The sequence below is a fragment of the Equus asinus genome, chromosome 4 (assembly GCF_041296235.1).
Source record: "Equus asinus isolate D_3611 breed Donkey chromosome 4, EquAss-T2T_v2, whole genome shotgun sequence".
Lineage (NCBI taxonomy): Eukaryota > Metazoa > Chordata > Mammalia > Perissodactyla > Equidae > Equus > Equus asinus.
The window spans coordinates 48,293,383-48,316,494 of record NC_091793.1 but is presented as its reverse complement, the minus strand read 5'-3'; the positions used below and the strand labels follow the sequence as shown (position 1 = coordinate 48,316,494).

General features: G+C 37.7%; 1 protein-coding gene across 5 annotated transcripts in view; it reads left to right on the top strand.

Moving 5' to 3' along the window:
- The window catches only part of TMTC2 (transmembrane O-mannosyltransferase targeting cadherins 2), a 386,898-nt gene that overhangs the window by 323,740 nt on the left and 40,046 nt on the right, over window positions 1-23,112 (top strand). The window lies entirely within an intron of this gene.

Here is a 23,112-nt window from a genome sequence, read left to right as displayed (position 1 = left end):
TGGTTGACTTGTAAAATTAACTCCTTGAAAGTGTTTTTTGCTGTGGTATTAAATACCTAAGGACTTCCTAACGTTGTAGGTATTTTTTGATTCTTATGTATAGTCAAACCTCGAGCTGTATGCTTCTTTCCTATTCCACAATTCTCATTTCTAATAAGTGTGCTTTTCAACTTTATCAAGTGTGTTTTTATTAGAATTTTTCCCTGGATAGTCACACTTCCATAAAGTGAGATGGATATAAATTAGATCATTACTATTGAAACAGAGTAACCATTTATGAGAAAATAAGAACTGGTTTTATATCTGTCTTCTAAGCACTTCTTTATTCGCAGCACCTCACTAAATTCCAGCGCGTTGCTTTTAGTCTCATACGCGCTGCTCTGCATCACTCTTCAAAACTAAAACCTCTGCCCCGCTCTCTAGATCTGCACCATCTATTGAGAAATGTAATTTTGAAACAGTAATGAAAGTGCACGTGTGATGTGACTACAAATAGTGGGATCAGTTTCATTCTTTACAGTAACTCATCCGTGGGGCAAGCATCTATAGAGAGCCTGCTTTGTGATAAGATACAGAGATTTCATACCCTAAAAGGCCACACAGTGTAGCAGAGAAGACGGAACATAATCAACTAATTGAAGTACAGTGTGGCGATTCCTACACAGAGGTATAGATAGTCCTGTGGGAGCACAAAAGAGGAAGATCAATGCTCCTTGAAAGCAACCCACATAGGAAGTAGCTTTTTTTTCAGGTGATTCAACCACATGTAACCTTAACCCTAAATGTAAATATCCCGTTTCATTAATTATGAGGTTGTTCAAGAATCAGTGAGCAGTTTGCAACAGAGAAAACAATTTAATAGTTATAATGGTAAGAATAATAACAACTAAAATTTATTGAATACTTATTATATGTCAAGCATCCTGCTAAGTTCTTCATGTGAATTCCCTCATTCATTTCTCACAACTCACAGATACTTCCATGATCCCCATTCTGCGGAAGCTCAGAGAAATTAATAATTCACCCAGTATCAGAGCTAATGAATGGAATCACATGGTGACTAGGCTGCTGTAAGTAGGAGAAAGCTTGATGGAAAAAATGCAGTTATATCTTAGAGAGCAAACGCAAGCCAGAAATCTATAAATGGTCCTCTCATTTATTTATTCAGTAAATATTTACTGAGTACTTATTAAGTGCTAGGCAGTATTCCAGGCACTGGATATACAGCAGTGAATAAGATTGGTAAGATGCCTGCCTGCTAAGAACTTATAATCTATTCTGAAGAGGTGGAGCTGAAGCAAAGAAGCAAAGTATATATATATGTCAGACAGTGAAAAGTGCTTTGGAAAAAGTGGGAGCAGGAAAAGGGAGTTAGGAGGTGCAGGAGGAGGTAGGCAGGAGGCACAGCTTTGTAAATGCCCGAGTCGGGCATCTTTGTGTAACATTTCTACGTAAAGGCTTGAATTTGAGGCCTTAAACTTATTTTTATAACCTCATTGAAGACAGGGTTTTATGTTTTTCTTTCTTCTGTTCCCTGCACATTAATAGAATGTTCTTAATATGCATAATAAATAAGTTCAACTTTTATTCACTGTTAGTCACTTTTATTTTTGAGCGGTTGATCAAATGGTCTTCTTCGCTACATGGTAGCGGGTCTGTGAGAAAGAGCTCTCTGAGCTGTCTGAGCTGACCCACCACATGAAGAAGACACGGAGGCGCCACAAGATTTAAACCTGACTTATGAGATTGTTTATTTTAAATGACTGACCAAATCATAAAATCAATATTTAATTTCCAACTCAAAGCCATTTTTTTCTGAAACCCCCAAAAGTTTCTTCCTAAACATGCTGAGGACTTCTTTTGAAAAATGCGCTTAATTCAAATGATACTTCCCTTATCTGGAAACAGTAAATTAGTTATTTTATGGACTTGGATAGAATACAAAGTTCCTATTTAACAATAAGTAAGTGATGTTGCAGTTGATGGATCAACAGATGTGGTTTTTCCCTAGTCTGTTTTATCAATTGTGTTTTGGTTTTCTGTACATGATCTAGGTAAGTAAGATGCCTCTAAGCCAAGACTGATAAAATGCAAACCTTGGCAGTAACAGAAGTTTCTATTCGGAACCAGATACCTAATTAAACAATAGCCCATGTAATGACTTGTTAGCAGTTAGCACCTGATCTAAATTAAAGCATGCATCTAACATTTATCTTGCTCATAGCTATTTATTCCCTTTGTCATAAAAGTATTCTGTGTTATTTCTATGCTTTAACTTAATAAATTTCAGTTACCTGCTTATATGCGAAAATAGAAACAGACCTCAATTCCCATTCGCTATTTACGTAGTTCCACTCTCTTTTCTATTTTTCTTGTCTACTTGGTAATCTAATCTCACTCTTATTTTTTGTAAAGCATTTTCTCCTATTGTTTAAATGTTCCACTACAACAATCTGTAGCTGTATGTGGGGGACTCTGGATGTTTCAGCAATGCTTATGTCAGATCGTGACCATACAAAGTAAAAGATGCACTGTAACCCTGTATACTACCACTTATTATCATCATATTAGAAAGATTGTTGATTGTCTATGGGATGTTTTTCTCTCCTAATAAAATACCTATTCCATTTCTTCAATATGTTCCAAGATGAATTTCTGTCTTTTTTCTATTCTACAAAAGCCATATTTTTCTATACAATTTACTTTAAAGTTGTTAATTAACTTTTTGGATTATTTTATATACCAAGAATTCCAGTGGTAAAATGCTAAAATAATAAAAGAAGTCTAAATTAGCAGGCACATATAATTTTAAGTTTTAGATTCTGATATTGTCTCTGCATCCGGGATATTCAATACAGCGTCATTTACTAAAGAGTACAATTAGAGAAATATATTTACTACAAAATTGTCACCATTAAAATTTTGAATCCTATTTATTTGATCTTTGGGTGGGGATTTCTCTAAAATTAAACCTCGTATTATATTAAAACATTTTTCTGTAATGGGAAAACTCTTTACCAAAATTGTCATTTTAAGTTTTTCCACTTTTAGTTTTTCATTTTTATGAATAAAATTGACCTCTCCATGAAGGTTACTTTAAAAAGACAGCACTGTTCTCTGTCTTTTCTCCCCCTTAATGCACATCAAAAAATGCTGACTCTTGAGGACTAGAGAGAACATTTAAATGAAACTGTTTTGTTCCTCTTGTGGGAATTAAGCCAAATTCTGCATTAACTTATGGTTTAAAAAATTTTTTTTTAATGTAAAGAATGGGAAATTTGCATAGTACAAAGTCACCCCCTCTTACTTGGCTTGTAGTACACTTTAAAGTTAGAAGAGAGTAGTTATCAGTGATCACGTCTATATATCTTGTGTTTTACTAGATGTAGTTGTTTTTTGTCTGAATTCATTCAACTTATTTTTTATCAAATTCCAGCTTTGCGTAGGACTCTATGCCAAGTGCAGTAAGATTTCAAAGTTATGAAAAACTAACCTTGACCTTGAGAAATGTACTATCTAATGTGGGGAAGGAATGGAGGCTAAAACACATGCGTCCAAATTTTCACACTTCAGAGCAGTAAATAACGCTGTCTGGTAAGTGCTTTGTGAGTGATATAAGCTAGGTGCTAGAAAAGTACACAGGAAAAAGAAATGACTTTCAGCTGGATCGATCCTAGAAGGCACTGAGTCAGAGTTGGCAAGCTTGGAGAATCTTAAAATGATAGGATGTTTATAGGTGGAGATTTTAGCAGGAGGAGGAGAAAAGAGAGAATTCTGGCAGGTAGAGGCATAGGCGTGAACAACGGCATGGAGCTCAGAAAGCATGAACTATGCCCAAGAAACAGTAAGCAGATATGGTTTATATTGCCAGGGGTGGGGGGCAGAGAGGAAGAGTAAGGGAAGCTAGAACTGGAAACTGAGCTAAAACCAGATGAAAGGCGTTGAATACCATACTATGAATTAGGAGTTTGTATTCCAGAATTGTCTTTAAGTGGGATGACATAATGAAAGTGGTAATTTAGGATGGCCATTATATGATGTAATGAAGGATGTGTTTTGCATTTGAGAAAGTAGAGATGAGAGATGTAGCCTTGGAAAAACCAGATGAAAGGTCATTGTAATAGTATAGGCAGGAGGTATAATAGATCTTAAAGTACAGAAATACAGTGGAATGGAAAAGAACACGCAGGGGAAAAAAACCAATTATTTGATAGGTGTGAGAGGGAAAATTAGTTGGCCCCGCGAGTGTTCCAAAATTCTGAATTTAGGTAACTTGGGAAAAAGATACGCTAAGCAGAAATAGGACAGCCAGAGGGGTATATTTATTTCAAGAAGAAAGGATTAAGTTTGGACCCAGCAGAGTCTGAGTGAGAGGTAGGATATTCTCATTTTCTGTGGGCAGTTCGGGAAAAGGCCACAGTTAACGGATAGAGATTTGGGGGTCTATTTGCAGAAAGGAGATAGTACCAGCAGAGTGAATAAGATCACTAAGGGAGAGAAGGCACAGAAGGAGGGCAGAAAGCAAATTTCAAACCCGTGGTGAGCTCTACATTTGGAATGTAGGATAAGGAAGACATGAGGCAATGGCAGGACATAGAAGTCAATGTTGGCAAGCGGTTTCCACCGCTGCTAAAAGGGTGAAGGAAAACAAGAACTGAGAAAGTCCATTGACTTCAGAGTAAGACAGCATTGACTATCTTCAAGCGCTCAGGTTCCTGCAAGTGGTGTGGGCAGAAGTTTCTAAGGTGTTAAGGAAATGGAGAATTGAGAGCAGAGTGTGAACTTATTCTGTAAATAAATTTGGAGGTAAATGAAAGAGTCAGTGCAACACCAAAGAAATATTAAGTATATATTTATTAAATATTAAAGAGAAGTGTTAAGGAATGTGTGTATATATGTATGTGTTTAAAGATGAGACTAAAAATGTGTCCAAGTAGGGGGGAGAACAAAAGAAATATTGAGGATCCTAAAGGATCATTTCCTCCCCAGAGACTGAAGAAGAAAAAGTAGACTTTGAATATAGAAGAGGGAAAAAACAAAATAGAAATGGAAGGGGCATAAGCTTAGATAATAAATTACTTCTCTCATAACTATTTGATTATCTGCTGATCCTGTGGAAAGAAGGGCAGAATTTGGGGTTAAAGACCTGTAAACAGATGGGTGTGCTGAGGTGCACAGTAGGTAATATTTGATATAGGCCTAGGATCTGTATGTGATAAATAAATGCCAGTACATTTGTGGGTTGGAGCATTAAGCCATTAGTCATTTTGTGATAATTCTCAATGAAGTTCTGAAATCTACTGGTAGATTACTTCTCGCTTTGATTTAGCTCTCTGACTTTTAGGCTAGATGTTGTACTCACCCTTTGTATTTCTAATGTGTATAATGTTTTATAAATGTTCTTCCATGTGCATTCATCATATATGAATTAAAGGGGAGTGTGTTCCAAGGATCAGATTATCCAATAGGAAGTTACATACATGCATTATACCTTCGCAAGGCACTTAGAATATAAATTATTTTAGAGCGTTATTATAAAATCAAAGCCAATGTTATCCATTTCGGCTCTTTAGCAATGATTATATGTCAAAAGATCAAAATGAGAAATACGGGATTCAAAGAAATGAGCTTACCTTAGGAGAGTGCAGCTGGGTTATCAGTCCGCATATTCTGCAATATATTACGTTCAATTTGGACCATCATTTTTGTGGTAAAAATGGTGGAGTCGAGGAGATGGAGAGATGGCTATGGAGTACAGATAACCACTAAGACTGAAACCTAGGGGAAAAGGCTAGTTAATTATGGGCTGTTCTGATGGAAGAGAGAGAATATGTTCAAGTTATATTTGTTTTCTGAGGAGAAAGATATTCTTCAACCTTAAATAGAACAAGAGACCATGAAATTAAGTTAAACAGGACAGATTCAGGTTTGACCATATAAGGGATGTTTTTGGGGGGGAAATTACTGAGATTGTTGTTTTGTTGGGAAAAAATGACAGGGTTAATAATAATTTGTCTGGGAAGCAGTTAAACCACATTTCTGCTTGTAAATGGAGGAAGAACCATTTGGCTTTTTCCTAAACTTTCCACAAGCTTCTGTGATGTGGGAAAATTACATACCATGCGTCTCTTGACTTTCAGGCATTACTAGTATATGGATCCCAGAATTACCAGATCGACTTTATGAGCAAAATGTATCCTAATATTGCACATGTATTTTCCATTCTCACTAGTTATTTTAATTTCAAATATATCTATATATTTTACAGTTAGAAAATGGAGTGAGGTAAGGTGACAAACCCAGAATAAAAAGGTTTCAATCAAGAAGTAAAGTGCCATTAGTTTCCCCCCACATTTTACCTGGTCTTATTAAGTGGGCCCAGAAATATCACTGAAACAAGACTCTTGTTTCTTCACTTATATCCAAATTAAGTCAATAAACCCTTATTCTACTTCAGTTCGTAAATAGGCTTCATCACATTGATAGTAAGCATATTTATGCACACATCAGTAGAAATCAAATGTCTAATTCCTCTCATCTAATTTCAGCAAGGTAGATGCTCAGTTCCCTGAGAGCTTCAGTTATGCCAGGACCGATTTTAGTCTCGTCACTCCCATATCTGTCCTCAAACTCTTTTACACTATAGATCTTCTTTCCAGGTTATTTAGATGCCACCGCTCTTGTCTTCTAACTAGTTACAAAGTCTAGTTTTTGGTGTATTCACTTCAGTCAGCTTACATTGTAGTTGCTTTGTGTTGTACTTCTATTTTGAAAATGTTAGATAAACCAGAAAAATATGTATTTCTGAAGTGGTTACTGTTTTTCTTCTGTTTATCATCTTGTATAAGTCTTCATGCTTGGAAGACAAAGATGGTTAGTGCAATCCACTTGTTTACTAACGGTTCTTGTGGGCTAGTTGTCGCCTAGGCCAGGATCGGATAGTTGGACTGAACTAAGCTGAATTTACAGTTTTTCCATCATTGGAGTATTGCTATTCATCACAATGCACATGCAATCATTTCTAAATGTTATGTTTTAAAAATGTGTTTATGCACTGTGTGTGTGTTTTCGAGTCACAATCAGAAAAGGATGGGAGATGCGAGGCGTGGACAGGAACTTAAGTGGCTCTTGCCTATAAGGAAAATCAGTTTGAGTGCTTTAGGTTGACGAACATCAAAACCTTTGGGAAATTCCACTTAATTGTGTTCTCTGATTCTAAGCTTGTTTGTTTTTACTCACATTTCTCTGTGGGGGTATCCTTTGCATGGATTTATAGCTATAATTGTTTGAATTGTGGGACCACACACTAAAATTACATTTAGTCTCTTCTTCTCCAGAGAAACTGGATTCCTGCTTTTTTTGAAAACTCAGCTAATCTGACCGCACTGGCCCACTTTCCTACCTGGGAGGGTCAGTGAGGGTGGACTGGAGCTGCCTCCCGCCCCCACCCTGGGTCACCACATTCCTCATAGTCCCTTTCGGTTATTTCTACAGCTGGTCTCCTCCATTTCTGTTATCCTTTTAGGCATTTATGTTTTTGACCTTTGATTGGTCTTATGGGGCCATGTTTTTCTAAATATACATGGAAACATTAACAAAAAGCTGTGTTTATGTGTAAGTCTTTATTCTCTCCCTCTTCTAATTTTGCTGTAACATTCCATTCCCTTTTTTTTGTTTCTTTATCTTTCCTCTATTCCTAACTCCTTATTGTCTATTCGAACTCTTACTTATATTTACAGATTAAAATTATACTTTACCCTAAAGACTAGTAAAAGTTGGGCAGATCCTGAAAAATTAATAGATTAGTAGATTAATTTTTCTTGAAAGTCCTATGTCTTTGTTAAAGAAAAATTGTTCTGACACTGTTTGAAATGGTAAGGAAGATTGTATTCAGGACGGTTGTGATAAGTGTCAAGACTATTGCAGTAGGGGAGAGAGATCAGGTTCAACCTCAAATATAGCAAAGACAGCTAGGGATGGTCAATGGTTGGAAAATTACTAAGAGGAGACATCAAGGGTAGAAGGATCCTTGCTAAACTGACTTAACAGGATTCTTGCTGAAGGCAGCCCAGTGTGATCATATATCAAGGGCGGGGAGATTCTCATAAATTGGCTTAGCAGAATTCTCACTACAGCTGGGCTAGGCAGGACTAAGAGAAGGCCCAAGGATGAGGCCTAGTTGAAAAGAGGGCTCAGTGGAGTCTGTCTCCTTTGGCTAAGGAGAGTCTTTGTCATTTTGGATGACATTATTTTCCAGACTGAGTGGTTACACTGTTAAACTTCTTGTCACTAGATAATGTCAAAATCAAGAGTTTCTGTTTATCAAGTTGAGAAGAATTTGCTTAAATATGTTGTTTGAACATTATCTTTGATAACAAGCCCTAGAAGAGAGCTGAAAAAAAAATGACATCTCTAAGAGGAGAAAAAAATGTGTATACTACAAAATTTTTCAGTCTTTGTCTTATAATCAACTGTTATTTCCTTAGATATTAAGTGTCAACTAATGGCTACTGTGGTACGGGATTCAGAGTTTTATCAGTTATTCTGAACCTGTATTATGGTTACATCAAAAATTAAACTATAGAGAATTCAGTTTCTTAAGAAGAGGAGATTTATATTTGACTAACTCTCCTTATTCCAGTGTGGTTGTAATCTTTGTGTTTTGTTGTGTTGCTCTTTAAAATGATTTCTACTGAAATACCTCCAAGAAATGCAGCTTTACAACGTATGCACGTTGCCCTTTTGAAGAGTAAATGGCAAGCTAAAGAGGGCATTTGTGGTGCCTTTAGAGATCTTGGGACAAGAAAGAGTTTGAATTGGTCCATCATTACACTGGCTCATTTGAAAAGTAACTTGCTCACCTTAGGAATGCTGAATTTTAAAGAAAAAAGCAATTTTGAAAAGATTTGTTAGAATGATTTACCAGATAATATATATTTCAGCTACTTCCAACAATTCGTAACTGAGAAAAATTAATTGCTTAAATTACATGTGGAAATAATCAACTGTGTTTATTAAAGTGTCACATGACAGATCTCAACAAGTTCTAGAAGGGATAGATGTAAAAGATTGCTACTGCTATCAATCACTTTTTTTTCTTATTCCGCAATCCAAGTTACTCTATCCTTGTCTTCTTGAGTGTTTAATCATATAAGAGATAGTTGGATCTACTTACTTGTACTAAAGTTTATTTCTTGATTCTACTTGTAATTTTCACTGGTTGTTTATATACGAATTCTAAGAAAACCCACTAAAACAAACAAAAATCCTCAACATATATTAATTTAGTTTTCCTGAGAGACAAATTATTTCTGTTAAATATATAGTGCATTTTCCACTATAGTTCAAGAAGCCAATCGCGGTTTTCTGTTTTTCTTAACACCGTTCAACTATCTTTTCCCAAAGGGTATACTATTTGTTAAATTTTTGTAATCATAGGTTTCATCTGTTTCAGCTGGCTGTTTTTTACTTGTAACAAGTAATCTGTCAAACTATCAGCAAATCAGACCTGCAATAGTAAACAAATCCATAATATGCATTGATACTTCATCTATGATTAGGCACATTATTAAAATGATACCATAAATTTCAGATTATACCAGAAAAACCATATCTGAGAAAGTGTCCATATGAAAATATTGAAAGACCAAAAAATTTTTAAAATGCATTCCTGTAGGTCACTCTACTTAAACAATAAACCCAAAATACACAGATATCTGTGTTTATTTATGAATTGTTTTTATGCAGACAGAGATTCCTATTCAGAATTTATAATTTCTCACTTATATTTGGTTACTTCTCTCTACTCTAATATCTCATTTTTGATATAGTTTTCTTAGGCTAGCATTGAAAGCAACAGATTCCTCAGGTCTTGAGAACGACATTATTTCACTACCTAAGGAGGATTATGTACTTGAATTCGTCTCGGAAATCTTTACTGGAGTCATGTGCATATGCTTAGTTTTCCCTTCATTGGGTAAGAGGACATTGTCATTTTATTTTCCAGTATGCTGATTGACACAGTAACTCCCAAACATTTCCTACTTGTAGGGAACTTTTATGATAAACAGATGATGGATTATACCCTACGTACTATAGTACCATATCATTGCTCTAAACCCATTATTTATGCTCGAATTTGTATAAACCGTGCTTCCATGTTTGAAAGTTAGGAGCCTTTTTTGCACATATCTAATGATGTAAAAAAAAAGAGCATTCACCTAAATGGGAGTACTAATATTGAGAAGGTTGAAAGTTGAAAAAAAACTATTATAGATCCACATTTCCGTGTGTGTCTATTATAAATTATTACCCCTCAAATTTTTGTCTTTATAACTTGTAGAAGAATAAACATGATAATGTTGGACACCAGAAAATTGTCTTTTTTATAAATTAGGTTATGTCAGTCTAACAACATCTAGACTAGTTAAACATCAAAAGTTAAATTCTACCCCATTTTTGGAGATGGAGAAACTGAGACAAGATAACTTGTCTGGGATCTCACAGCTAGTGGAAGAGCCAGAATACAAATCCAGGCAGTCTGGTTTCAGAACTCCCTGCTTCTTGTAGATTTCTCACCAAAAATTCAATAATGACCACAAATAAAACCCCAGGCACTGAAATCCAGGGACAGTTCTTGTTTAAAATGTGGTGATTAGAAATGCCTAGAGTTTTTATACTAATCCTTTTGTGGAGAAAAGCTGTTTAGCAAGATTAACACATTCTTGAGGTTAATTCAGACCGTCGAATCTATGTGTACATATCTACCGCACCCTGCGTGGTCTGTAGATCCCGATTGGAGAAACACTGGAAAAGTGAAAGGGCGCAGACTTTAAAGCTAGAGGAGCAGAGTGCCTATTATATGTCAGTTTATGAAATTGGCACTGGGGATATAAGGAGAAACAAGGATGTTGTGATCCCTGCCCTCAGAGATGTAGCAGATGCAGGCTTAGCATTTAATTGTTTCTAAATTGTTTTCATGAGTGGTTTATCTAGGTTATGAGTCTTGAAAGTTTGCATCTTCCATAGCTTATACAACAGTGCCTAAAAATGCCTGAACGAACTCGATCACTTTGCTGTGTTGTGTCTTCAAAGACTGCTTAGGGACTTCAAGAAACATAGCACACAAATTGCTTTGTATTTCTTGACATGTATTATTACTTTCCCTTTGACTGATTCATACAATCACAGTAAACATGCTTCTCATTTTCTCATAAGGATAATTTATTTCCCTTTCTTTAATAAGCCCTTAGGAAAACTGAAGCAAGCGAAATGATTTAGTGAAATGTTGCTTTAGGATTTGAAAAGCCAGAGAATTTGGACAATAGGCTCCTACTGACCTGGCAGTTTCTTTGGGAAGTGTTGCTATTACTGAATTTGTGTTCTTTATTATTTGTATTTTTTATTGTGGTCACGCTGATTTATAACATTACATAAATTTTAGGTATACATCATTATATTTAGACTCCTGCATAGACTGCATTGTGTTCACCACCAAAAGTCTAGTTGCTAGGGCCGGCCTGGTGGCGCAGTGGTTAAGTTCACACATTCCACTTCTCGGCTGCCCAGGGTTCGCCGGTTCGGATCCTGGGTGTGGACATGGCACCACTTGGCAAAAGTCATACGGTGGTAGGCGTCCCACATATAAAGTAGAGGAAGATGGGCACGGATGTTAGCTCAGGGCCAGTTTTCCTCAGTAAAAAGAGGAGGACTGGCAGTAGTTAGCTCAGGGCTAAACTTCCTCAAAAATAAAATAAATGGTCTAGTTGCCATCTGTCACCTTACACATATTCCCCTTTACCCCTTTTGCCCTCTGCCCACCCATTTCCCCTCTGATAATCACCAATCTGTGTGTTTGTTTATCTTCCACATAGTAAAGTCATACAGTAATTGTCCTTCTCTGTCTGACTTTTTTCACTTAACATAATATCCTCAAGGTCCATCCAATGTTGTCATGAATGGCAAGATTTCATACTTTTTATGGCTAAGTAGTATTCCATTGTGTCTATAAACCATATCTTCTTTATGCATTCATCCATTGATGGGCAATTAGGTTGCTTCCAAGTCTTGGCTATTGAGAATAATGTAGCAATGAACATAGAGGTATATATATCTTTTTGAATTAGTGTTTTCATGTTCTTTGGCTAATTACCCAGAAGTGGAATAACTGGATCATATAGTACTTCTATTTTTATTTATTTATTTATTTATTTATTTATTTATTTATTTATGCGGAGGACTAGCCCTGAGATAAAACCTGTTGCCAGCCTTCCTCTTTTTGCTTGAGGAAGATTGTCGCTGAGCTAACATCTATGCCAGTCTTCCTCTATTTTGTGTGGGATGCTGCCACAGCATGGCTTGATGAGCATTGCTAGATCCACACCTGGGATCCAAACCTTTGAACCCTGGGCCATTGAAGCAGAGTGGGCAAACTTAACCACTAAGCCACTGGGCTGGCCCCCTATTTTTAATTTTTTAAGGACTCTTCATACTGTTTACGATAGTGGCTGCACTAATTTACATTCCCCCCAGGAGTATTTGAAAGTTCCTTTTTCTCCACATCCTCTTCAACACTTGTTATTTCTTGTCTTTCTAATAATAGCCATTCTGATGGGTGTGAGGGGATATCTCATTGTAGTTTTGCTTTGCATTTCCCTAATAATTACTGATGTAGAGCATCTTTTCATGTCCTGTTGGCCATCTGTATATCATCTTTGAAAAACTGTCTGTTCGTATCCTCTGCCTATTTTTTGATCAGGTTCTTTATTTTTTTGAAGGAACTTTTTTGTTGTTGTTCAGTTGTATGAGTTCTTTATATATTTTTGGATATTATTCCGTTATCACATGTATGATTTGCAAATATCTTCTCCCAGTTGGTACATTGCCTTTTCATTTTGTTGATGATTTCCTTTGCCACGAAGAAGCTTTTTAGTTTGATGTAAATTTGTTTATTTTTGCTTTTGTTTCCCTTACTGGAGGAAATATGATATTCAAGAAGATACTGCTAAGACTGATGTCATAGAGCATACTCTCTGGATTGTAATTGGTCTTTGGGTGGTGAACATGATGTAATCTACACAGAATTCAAAATATATTATGATATCCACCTGAAATTTATATAATGTTATAGACCAATGTTACTGCAATTTTTTTTTTTTTAAGAGCATACTCCCTATGTTTTCTTCTAGGAGTTTTATGGTTTCAGATCTTACATTCAAGTCTTTAGTCTATTTTGTGGTTTTTTTTCAAATCTTTGGTCTATTTTAAATTTTGGTGTATGGTGTAAGGTAGAGGTCTACTTTCAATGTTTGGTGTCTGGCTGTCCAGTTTTCCCAACACCAATTATTAAGGACACTTTTCTTTCTCTGTTGTATATTCTTGCCTCTTTTGTCAAAATTAGCTGTCCATAGATGTGTGGGTTTATTTCTGGGCTCTCAATTCTGTTCCATTGATCTGTGTGCCTGTTTTTGTGCCAGTACTGTGCTGTTTTGATTACTGTAGCTTTGTAGTATATTTTGAATTCAGGGAATATGATTCCTCCAGCTTTGTTCTTTTTTCTCAGGAGGACTTGGCTATTCGAGGTCTTTTCTTTTCCATATAGATTTTAGGATTGTTCTATTTCTGTGAAAGACGTTGTTAGAATTCCAATTGGGATTGCATTAGGTAATATGGGCATTTTAACTATGTTAATTCTCTAATCCACGAACACAGAATATCTTTCTGTTTTTTTATGTCTTCTTCAATTTCTTTCAACAGTGCCTTATAGTTTTCAGTGTACTGATCTTTCAACTCCTTAGTTAAATTTATTCCTAGGTATTTTATTCTGCAATTATAAATGGGATTGTATTCTTGATTTCATTTTCTGCTAGTTCCTTGTCACTGTATGGAAATGCAACTGATTTTTGTATGTTGGTTTTGTACTCTGCAACTTTACTGCATTCACTAATTATTTCTAATAGATTTTTGGTGGATTCTTTAGGGTTTTCTCTCTCTCTCTCTCTCTGTATATATAGGAACATGTCATCCACAAATAGTGACAGTTATACTTCTTCCTTTCCAATTTGGATCCCTTTTCTTTCTTTTTCTTGCCTAATTGCTGTGTCTAGGACTTCTAATACTGTGTTGAGTAAGAGTGGTGAGAGTGAGCATCCTTGTCTTCTTCCTGTTCTTAGAGGAATAACTTTTATTTTTTTCATCATTGAGTGTGAGGTTGGCCGTGGGTTTTCCATATATGGCTTTTATTATAGAGGTACTTTCCTTCTGTACCCATTTTATTCATAGTTTTTATTATAAGTGGATGTTGAATCTTGTTAAATGCTTTCTCTGCATCTATTGAGATGATCGTGTGATTTTTATTCTTCTTTTTGTTAATGTAATGTATCACATTGGTTGATTTGCAGATGTTGAACCATTCCTGAGTCTCTATTATAAATCCTGCTTACTCGTGATGTATGATCCTTTTAAGATATTGTTGTGTTTGATTTGCTAATATTTTGCTAAGGATTTTTGCATCTATGTTCATCAGCAATAGTGGCCTGTAACTTTCACTTTTTGTATTGTCCTTGTCTGGTTTTAGTAATGTTGGCCTTGTAAAATGAGTTAGGAAGCATCCCATCCTCTTCAATTTTTTGGAAAAGTTTGAGAAGTATAAATATTAAATCTTCCTTGAATATTTGGTAGAATTCACCAGAGAAGCCATCTGGCCTCGGACTTTTGTTTCTTTGAAAAGTTTTTGATTGCTGTTCCAATCTCTTTACTTGTGATTGATCTATTCAGATTCTCTATTTCTTCTTGATTAAGCTTTGAGGGTGTATCATTCTAAGAATTTAGCCATTTTTCCTCAGTTTTCCAATTTGTTGACGTATAACTTTTCATAGTATTCCCTTTAATCCTTTGTATTTCTGTGGTATTCATTGTAATTTCTCCTGTTTACTTTCTAATTTTATTTCTTATAGCCTTCTCTCTTTTCTCCTTTGTGTTATCCTTTTTTGGCTTTAAGTCTATTTTGTCTGATGTAAGTATGGCTACACCTACTTTCTTTTGGTTGCCTGTTGTTTGGAATACCATCTTCTGTCCCTTCATTCTGAGCCTATGTTTGTCTTTAGAACTGAGACGGGTCTCCTGGAGGCAGCATATTTTTGGGTCTTGTTTTTAAACCACCCAGACATCCTGTGTCTTTTGATTTGTGAATTCAATCCATTTACATTTAGGAGATTATTGATATATGAGGACTTAATACTGCCATTTTATCTTTTGTTTTCTGGTTGTTCTATATTCCCATTGTTTCTTTTTCTTTGTATTTCTGTCTGCCATTTCAGTTTGGTGGTTTTCTGTGATGTTTTCTCAGTTTCCTCTTTTTTTATGTTTGTGGCTGTGCTCTGAATTTTTGTTCTGTGGTTACAATGGGGTTTTTATAAAAGATCTCATAGATGAGATAGTCCTTTTTCTGCCAATAGCATCTTATCTTCGTTAGCCTGTGCAGGTACTGTACTTTTTCTCTTCCTCCTCTGTTTTTGTTGTCACAAATCATCCCTTTTTGTATTGTGAGTTTGTTACCAAATTGAAGTGGTTAAGTTATTTTTGGTGCTTTCTTTCCCTTTATCCTTTATGTTATAATTAAGTGTTTACTAACCTATTGTGTTATAGAGTTGCAATTTTCTGATTCTATCTATCACCTCGCTTAAAGTTTTGTATACCTTTGCCTTTTTGTTTCATGTAGGAGAGCTCTTTTCAAGACTTTTTGTAAGACAGATCTAGTGGCAGTGAACTCCTTCAGCTTTTGTTTGTCTGGAATAGCTTTTATGTGTCTTTCATATTTGAAAGATAACTTTGCTGGATAGTGTATTCTTGGCTGACAGTTTTTATTTTTCAATGTTTTGAATGTATCATTCCACTCTCTCCTGGCCTGTAGAGTTTCTGCTGAGAAATCTGCTGATAGCCTAAGGGAGATTCCTTTGTAAGTTATTTTCTTCTCTCAGGCTGCCCTTAATTTTCTTTCTTTGTCACTGACTTTTGACAGTTTTAGTATCATGTGCCTTGGAGAAGGTCTTTTTGCATTGAAATAATTAGTTGTTCTATTAGCTTCAGGTACTTGTATATCCAGTTCCTTCCCCAGGTTTCAGACTTTCCCGGCTATTCTGTCTTTAAGTAAGCTCTCTGCTTCCTTCTCCCTCACTTGTCTCTCTGGGATACCCATTATGTTTATGTTGCTTTTAATTAAGTCAGATATTTTTGTAGAATTTCTCCATCTTTTTAAAATCTTACTTCTCTCTCCTCTTCCACCTGAATCATTTCTAGATTTCTATCTTTGAGCTTGCTAATTCTCTCTTCCATATAGTCTGCCCTATTTCCCATGCTTTCTAATTGTTTATTCATCTCATTTATTATGTTCTTCAGCTCCAGAATTCTGTTTGGCTCCTTTGTAGAGTTTCAGTCTCTTTGAAGTACTCCTTCTGTTCATTAATTTTATTCCTGAGCTCCTCGAACTAACTTGTTGAGTTTCTTCCTGACAGCTGTTTTGAATTCTCTGTCAGTTAGATAGCAATCTTTCGTGACTTCAAGTTTGGTTTCTGGAGACTGTTCATTTTCTCTTTGTGATACCATGTTACTGTAAGTTCTTCATGCTGCTTGATGAGTTGTCCCTCTGCCAGCACATTTGTGGTAGCAAACAACTTTCTATTTGGGTAAGGCTTTGGTTACTTTGATTCTGAGCTGCTTGTGGTTGTATTTGACAGGCTGCACTTTCCACCCTCCAGTGGCTCAGCTAGAGGCATCACTAGTGCCCTCGTTGTGCTTCTTGTGCTTTCAAGGTTGCTGGTGCCTTGCTACTTATGATGTTGCTGCAATCATGGGTGTTACCACCAAAGTCCCCGGGCTGACAAGCACCTCTGCTGCTTCTGCAGTTTCCTGGGTCATGGGTTTCCCCACTACAGTGTGGGGAGGGAGAGAGTAGGCAGGAGCCAGAGTCACAGGTGCCTCCACCATGTCCAGATTTGTTGGGTCTGCAGGTGCCACTGCTACTGGTGGGGTGGCCAAAGTTTGAGTGACCCCTGCAACTGAGGGCAACCAGAGTTGTAGGCTCCATTGTTGCTGTTACCTGGCTCTGCAAGCTCTGCAGGCTCAGGTGCTGCTGCTCTCAGGTTATCTGGGGGTGCTGGCAGTGCTGCTGCCAGGGGTGCTGGGTTTGTAGGAGTCACCACCGCTGCCACATTGGCCAGGGTCATAGGCAATACCATCACTGCCATGGTTAGAGGGGTACCTGGGTCACAAGTGCTGTCGGGTTCCTGGTGCCTCTGGTGTCCAGTGACTGCGCAGTTCCTGAAACTCAGGTCAGGAGCATGACAAGCACTGCTGGGTACTCAGGATCTTGGATGCAGCCCCCACTACTGGCAGCACTGGTGGTGGGGTCACCACTGCTGGGGGCTGGGTGGTGGGCATCACTGTGGTTCCTGAAGCCTTGGATCCTGGGCACTATCCGCCACTACTGGGAGAGGGCGAGGGGCTGAACCATGAGCGCCACTGTGGTTTCCGTAGCCTCTGGTCTTGGGCACCAGCACGTTTCCTGGATCCTGAGGTCATGGCCACTGCTGCTGCCAGAGCATCAGGGTCTTGGAGGTAGCCCTAGCTGCTGGAGTGGCTCGTATCAGAAGCGCCACTGCCAGGGGAGTGGGAGGGGGCAGGTTGCGGGCACCACTGTGGTTCCTGAAGCCTCAGGTTGCAGGTACCACCTGCCACTACTGGGGGAGGATGAGGGACTGAACCACAAGTGATGCTGTGGTCCCTGCAGTCTCTGGTCTTGGGTGCTGGTGCGATTCCTGGAACCTCAGGTCACATGTACTGCCACAGCTGCCGGGGGTATCAGGGTCTTTGATGTAGCCCCCACTACTGGGGAAGCCAGGGTTGGGGAAGGGGGTTGGATTACAGATATCATCGTGGTTCCAGGGGCCTCCAGTCGCTGGCCCCACAGTGATTCCTGGTACCTCTATGAGCGTGAGCTGCATGGATTCCTGGGGCCTCCATTCATGAATGTTACCTCACTTCCTGGGGCCTCTGGTCATAGGCATGGCCACAGTTCCTGAAACCTCTAGTCTTGGGACCTGCTGCCACTGCTCCCCTGGTTCCACCGCCTCCACGAGATCCAGTCCACCCGCTTTCAGATGTATAAATGCATGGATCTCTTAGGCATTCTGCTGTGCTGTGCAGAGAGTCCTTTGATGGTCTATGGATGTCCTACTAGGCGTAACTTAGAGGAAAGAGACAAAGGGGACAACTCACTCTGCCATGATGCTGATGTCACCCTCTGAATTTGTGTTCTTTAAATGAGAGTTATGGTAGAATGATATAGGTGCAGCATATGAGATTTTATTTTGTTTCTACTATATATGTTTATTACAATCTGGAGATATATTTGAGGAAAGGCTCATATATTAAGGTTATTGTGATTTTCCTTCCTGTACAAAATGTTTAAATACACAGGAATCTAGAATTCCCCTACATATACATAAAGCAATATACAGTCTCCTTTAAAAAATTCCTTGAAAAAAATAACCTACTTAGAAATGTGCTAAATTGATTGCAGGTTTTTAAACAGTTTATTGAAGTTTTATTAGTAGAGTATTACAGCAAAACGTTTTTATTGAGTAATTCAGAATTGATCTTTAGTCCTTAATATTAATTGATCTGATCTTGGTATCTTTCTTATGTATCTAAACTGAACTTGCTGGATATGGTGAAGACGCTTACGTAGTAGGAACAAAAGCATGAAGATATTATACAACTCAGTTCTTTTCAAAACTTGATTTGAATTTTCAACTTTGCTTTAATGGAAATTTATTACCTCCTCAAACGCGTGCGTGCTGTAGCACTTAACGTGTGCTAGAACATGCGAGGCTCTGGGAATAACCAAAGCTCCGCCAGATGGGTGTTGGCAATAGCCTGAGAACTAGTCAGGTCTCTCGTGCAGGCAGCAGTACTAACAAAACATGATACACACCATCACTGAAGAATGAGAATCAACAGACAATTTATTATTGCAGATTTTGAGAGCCAATTTTGAACTAAATGTTTTGATAAAATAATAGTACATAATGCTAAATGACCCTTGATATAGTGCAGATAACACCTTCAATATATATCAAGTTTTTATTTTAACATGTTGTTAGGAATAGCTATAGGTTAGCTGGTATATGCTGTATCTCAAAAAGTATAAATCTTAATCATGAAAATCTATTGTATACGTTAATAGCATCGGAATTTATTAAATGTTTAGGCATAAACTGTATTCCACTCATGACAATGGCAGCAATAAAAAGTGTTTCTGCTTTCAGAACAGTATTTCACAAAGAAACTCTGGGTTTTGCCTTCCTGGGTATATAGAGACATGTGTCGCACGTAGGATTTGTCTATGGTGTTGCTATAAATAGCATTCTTCAGTGACTTCTCAGGTTTTAGAAGGGCGGTCTATGCAGTGTATTCCCAGTGGGATCATGTCATATTCACAAGCCCTGGGAGGCAATAAAGATTAGCAGTTTAGGCCCTGGAGTCAACGGGCTTGAGTAGTAAACCGGGCTTCACCCACCTCTGGCTCTGAGATCTGGGGTATGTTGCTTACATCCCTGAGCTTCATTTGCTTACTCTGGAAATGGAGGTAATCATAACGACCTCGGAAGGTTTGCTATGGGAATTAAACAATGCATACAAAGCACTTAGAATGCTGCCTGGTCCACAGCCAGGTCCGTAGCCAGTGCTAAATTATTTACGTTATAGGAATTTATCTATATAGTCTTAACGCAGAGAAAATAATTTGAAATAAAGAAGTCAAGTTCACTTGCCAGATTACATAAACGGCAGATTGGTGTTGCTTGTGTCAGGCTCAGGCAGGCTCCTTGCTCGGGGCACTTAGACTCGCTCCTTTTCCTCTGGCGATCACGCTTCTCCTCCAGATAGCAGCATGGCTCGCTTAGGCACTGTCTTAAATACCTGCTCCAATAGTACCTTTTCTCGGTAAGATTTCCCTTCCTGCCCCATATGAGACACCCCTGAACCCCTAGAGTGCCCCACCTCTTTTATCCTGCTGTACTCTTCCTGCTCAGTCTTAGCACTATCTAGTCGACATATTTCCTTCTATATTTGTATTATCTCCCTCCACTCTCTAGAATGTGAGCTCTGTGATGGCAGGAGCTTTGTTTTCTATACATAGCACCTAGAATGTTGCCTGGAAGACAGTAGGCGCTCAGTCAATATTGTGAAGGAATTCACGTGAAGCTTCTGTCCGCTCCGTCTGTGCCAGCTTCCTGTCCTTTCATAGTGTGGACATCTTGCAGCCCTGAGTGTGGTTCTGGTGTTTTAAACATGTTGTGTACATCCTCCTCTCCCCCAATAAAACTTGGCCTCTAAATGCAAGCCAACCACAACATGGGATGCTCAGCACAAAACACGGTGATCTTTTACAATGCTGGAAATAAAACCAAAACGCAACAAGGCTGACTGCCAAGAACACGTGGAGAGGCTGTACTGTAGTTTCCTTCAAGAACAAGTTGAGTGATTTTTAAGAGATTTTCAAGGATAATGTTGATTTTTACCTCTGAATGTAGAAGCTTGAAATCTTCTCTCCCTACCCTGACATGCATCCCCCTGGGTCTTTTGGTTCTCTCAGATTCTCTACTTGAGTATCAGTATCAGTAAACTGAGATCTCGATCTAATTTTAAGTGAATTCATACTCTCATGAAATTCAGAATCACTCACAGATAGTTGGGTGTCTTCTTAAATGTTCATATATTCAGATTCTGAAACCCAGTCTATGGTAGAAGTGACAACAAATCTAATAAAATACATGTTTGGGACAGCTGCTATAGAGCTGTATATTCCAAATAAAGTCCGTTTATTATTATCTAGAAACGCAGTAGAACCCTTAAACTTTTTTAGTTGGCCTGATGTGCTATGCATACTTTACAGGCTTCATACTGCTCAGGAAAACATGAACTAAATAATAAGGGAGAAGCTGATTTTGTAAATCCATTCAGATTTTACTGAAAACTTGCCAATGGTTTTCAAAAAGTTAACCCCTAAAGGGCATCTCTCTCTTTCAACAGGTAATTAACTCTATGTAAGATTTCTTTTTAAAAAAACAATGACAAATATTTCAATGCTGAAAATAATAAGGATATGTGAAAAAATTTAGGATATAAATGATAAGCCAAAAAGTTTTCTTCCCCGTTAGTCAGTTTTATGAAAGGAAACAAAAGACTAGATTTTGTAATTTATTTTTCTGTACCCTTATCTGTGGATGACCTACTTTGATATTTGGAGCCACAATAGGAGGAAAACACCAGCAAAGAGGGAAATGACAAAAACAACTGGTGGCGCACCTATACTAAGAGGGAAAGTGTGCCAAAGACATAATATGATAAGCCACGGCCCTGCGAGTGAGCGGTTTTGTGTCAACCAAAAGAATGAGGGAAAGGCCATAGTCTCTAAAAGAGAAATACCCTGCACTTTAAGAAACCTGACTGTGGTTAAGAAATCATTTTAAAAATGAAAATAACAAATTGGCTAAACTAGTATGTGTGCTTTTCAGGGAGAGTAACTTTTTCCAGACTCTTCTTTCCTCCAGTGTGGCTAGCCTGGTAGTGAGTCCATTGGGGAAAGAAGCAAGGGCCAAAGTTTGACTGCACCTCCTATGTGGTGGTTTGGTTGTGATGGATTTTTTTATTGGGGTCATTGCATCAACACTGTCATGGGGAAGGAACACTCAATTTTAGCCGCTTCCACAGTTTGCATTTGCTGTTAGTTGTTCCATGAGTTCCGTTGGTTGAAGGAAACTAAAATGGGGGGGCAGGGAGGAGGGCTGACCGGGGAACGTGGTTACGTTTTTTAACTATGACTTTGAGAAAATGTCTTGATGGAGTCAGTATTCTTCCTCACTTCCCTCAACAGATTAGGTTTACCAAGAATGGTCCTTTTTAGCTTACTTTTCCTCATAGCCTTTTTATTTGCCCCAGAGAGAGAGGGCATAGTTATTTTTTTGTCTGTTTGTTTTTATTGAGGTATAAGTGACATAGAACATTGTATAAGTTCCAGCTGTACAACATAATCATCCCATATTTGTTTCTATTGTGCAATGATCACCACAATGAGTCTAGTTAACATCTGTCACCATATATAGTTACAGAATTTTTTTTCTTGTGATGAGGATTTTTAACTTTACTTCCTTAGCAACTTTCAAATATGCAACACAGTATTATTAACTGTAGTTGCTGCGCCATACATTATATCCCCATGACTTATTTATTTTATGACTGGAAGTTTGTACCTTTTGATCTGCTTCACCCATTTCGCCCACCCCCATGCCCTACCTCTAGCAAGCACCAAACTGTTCTCTGTATCTATGAGCTTGATTTTCTTGTTTTTGACTTTTTGTAGTTTTAGATTCCACGTAGAAGTGGAATCATAGAGTATTTGGCTTTCCCTGTCTGACATCTTTCACTTAGCATAATATCCTCAAGGTCCGTCCATGTTGTCACAATTGGCAAGAATTCATTCTTTTTTGTGGCCGAATAATATTCCTCTGTGTGTGTGTGTGTGTGTGTTTAGGTAGCATGATTCTTTATCCATTCATCTGTTGATGGACACTTAGGTTGTTTCCATATCTTGGCTATTCTAAATAATGCTGCAGTGAGCGTAGGGGTACATATATCTTTTCAAGTTAGTGTTTTCATTTTCTTTGGATAATACCCAGAAGTAGAATTGCTGGATCATATGGTATTTCTATTTTTAATTTTTTGAGGGACCATCCTCTTTTCCATAGTGGTTGCATGAATTTACACTTCCACCAACAGTGCACAAGGGTTCCCTTTTCTCCACATCCTCTGCAACCCTTGCTATTTCTTCTCGTTTTGATAATAGCTATTCTAACATGTGTGAGATGACATCCCATTGTGGTTTTGATTTGCATTTCCCTGCTGATTAGTGATGTTAAGCCTCTTTTCCTGTGTCTGTTGGCCATCTGTATGTCTTCTTTAGAAAAATGTTTGTCTAGATCTTCTGACCATTTTTTAATCAGGTTGTTTCCTTTTGCTATTAAGTTATATGAGTTCTTTATATATTTTGGATAT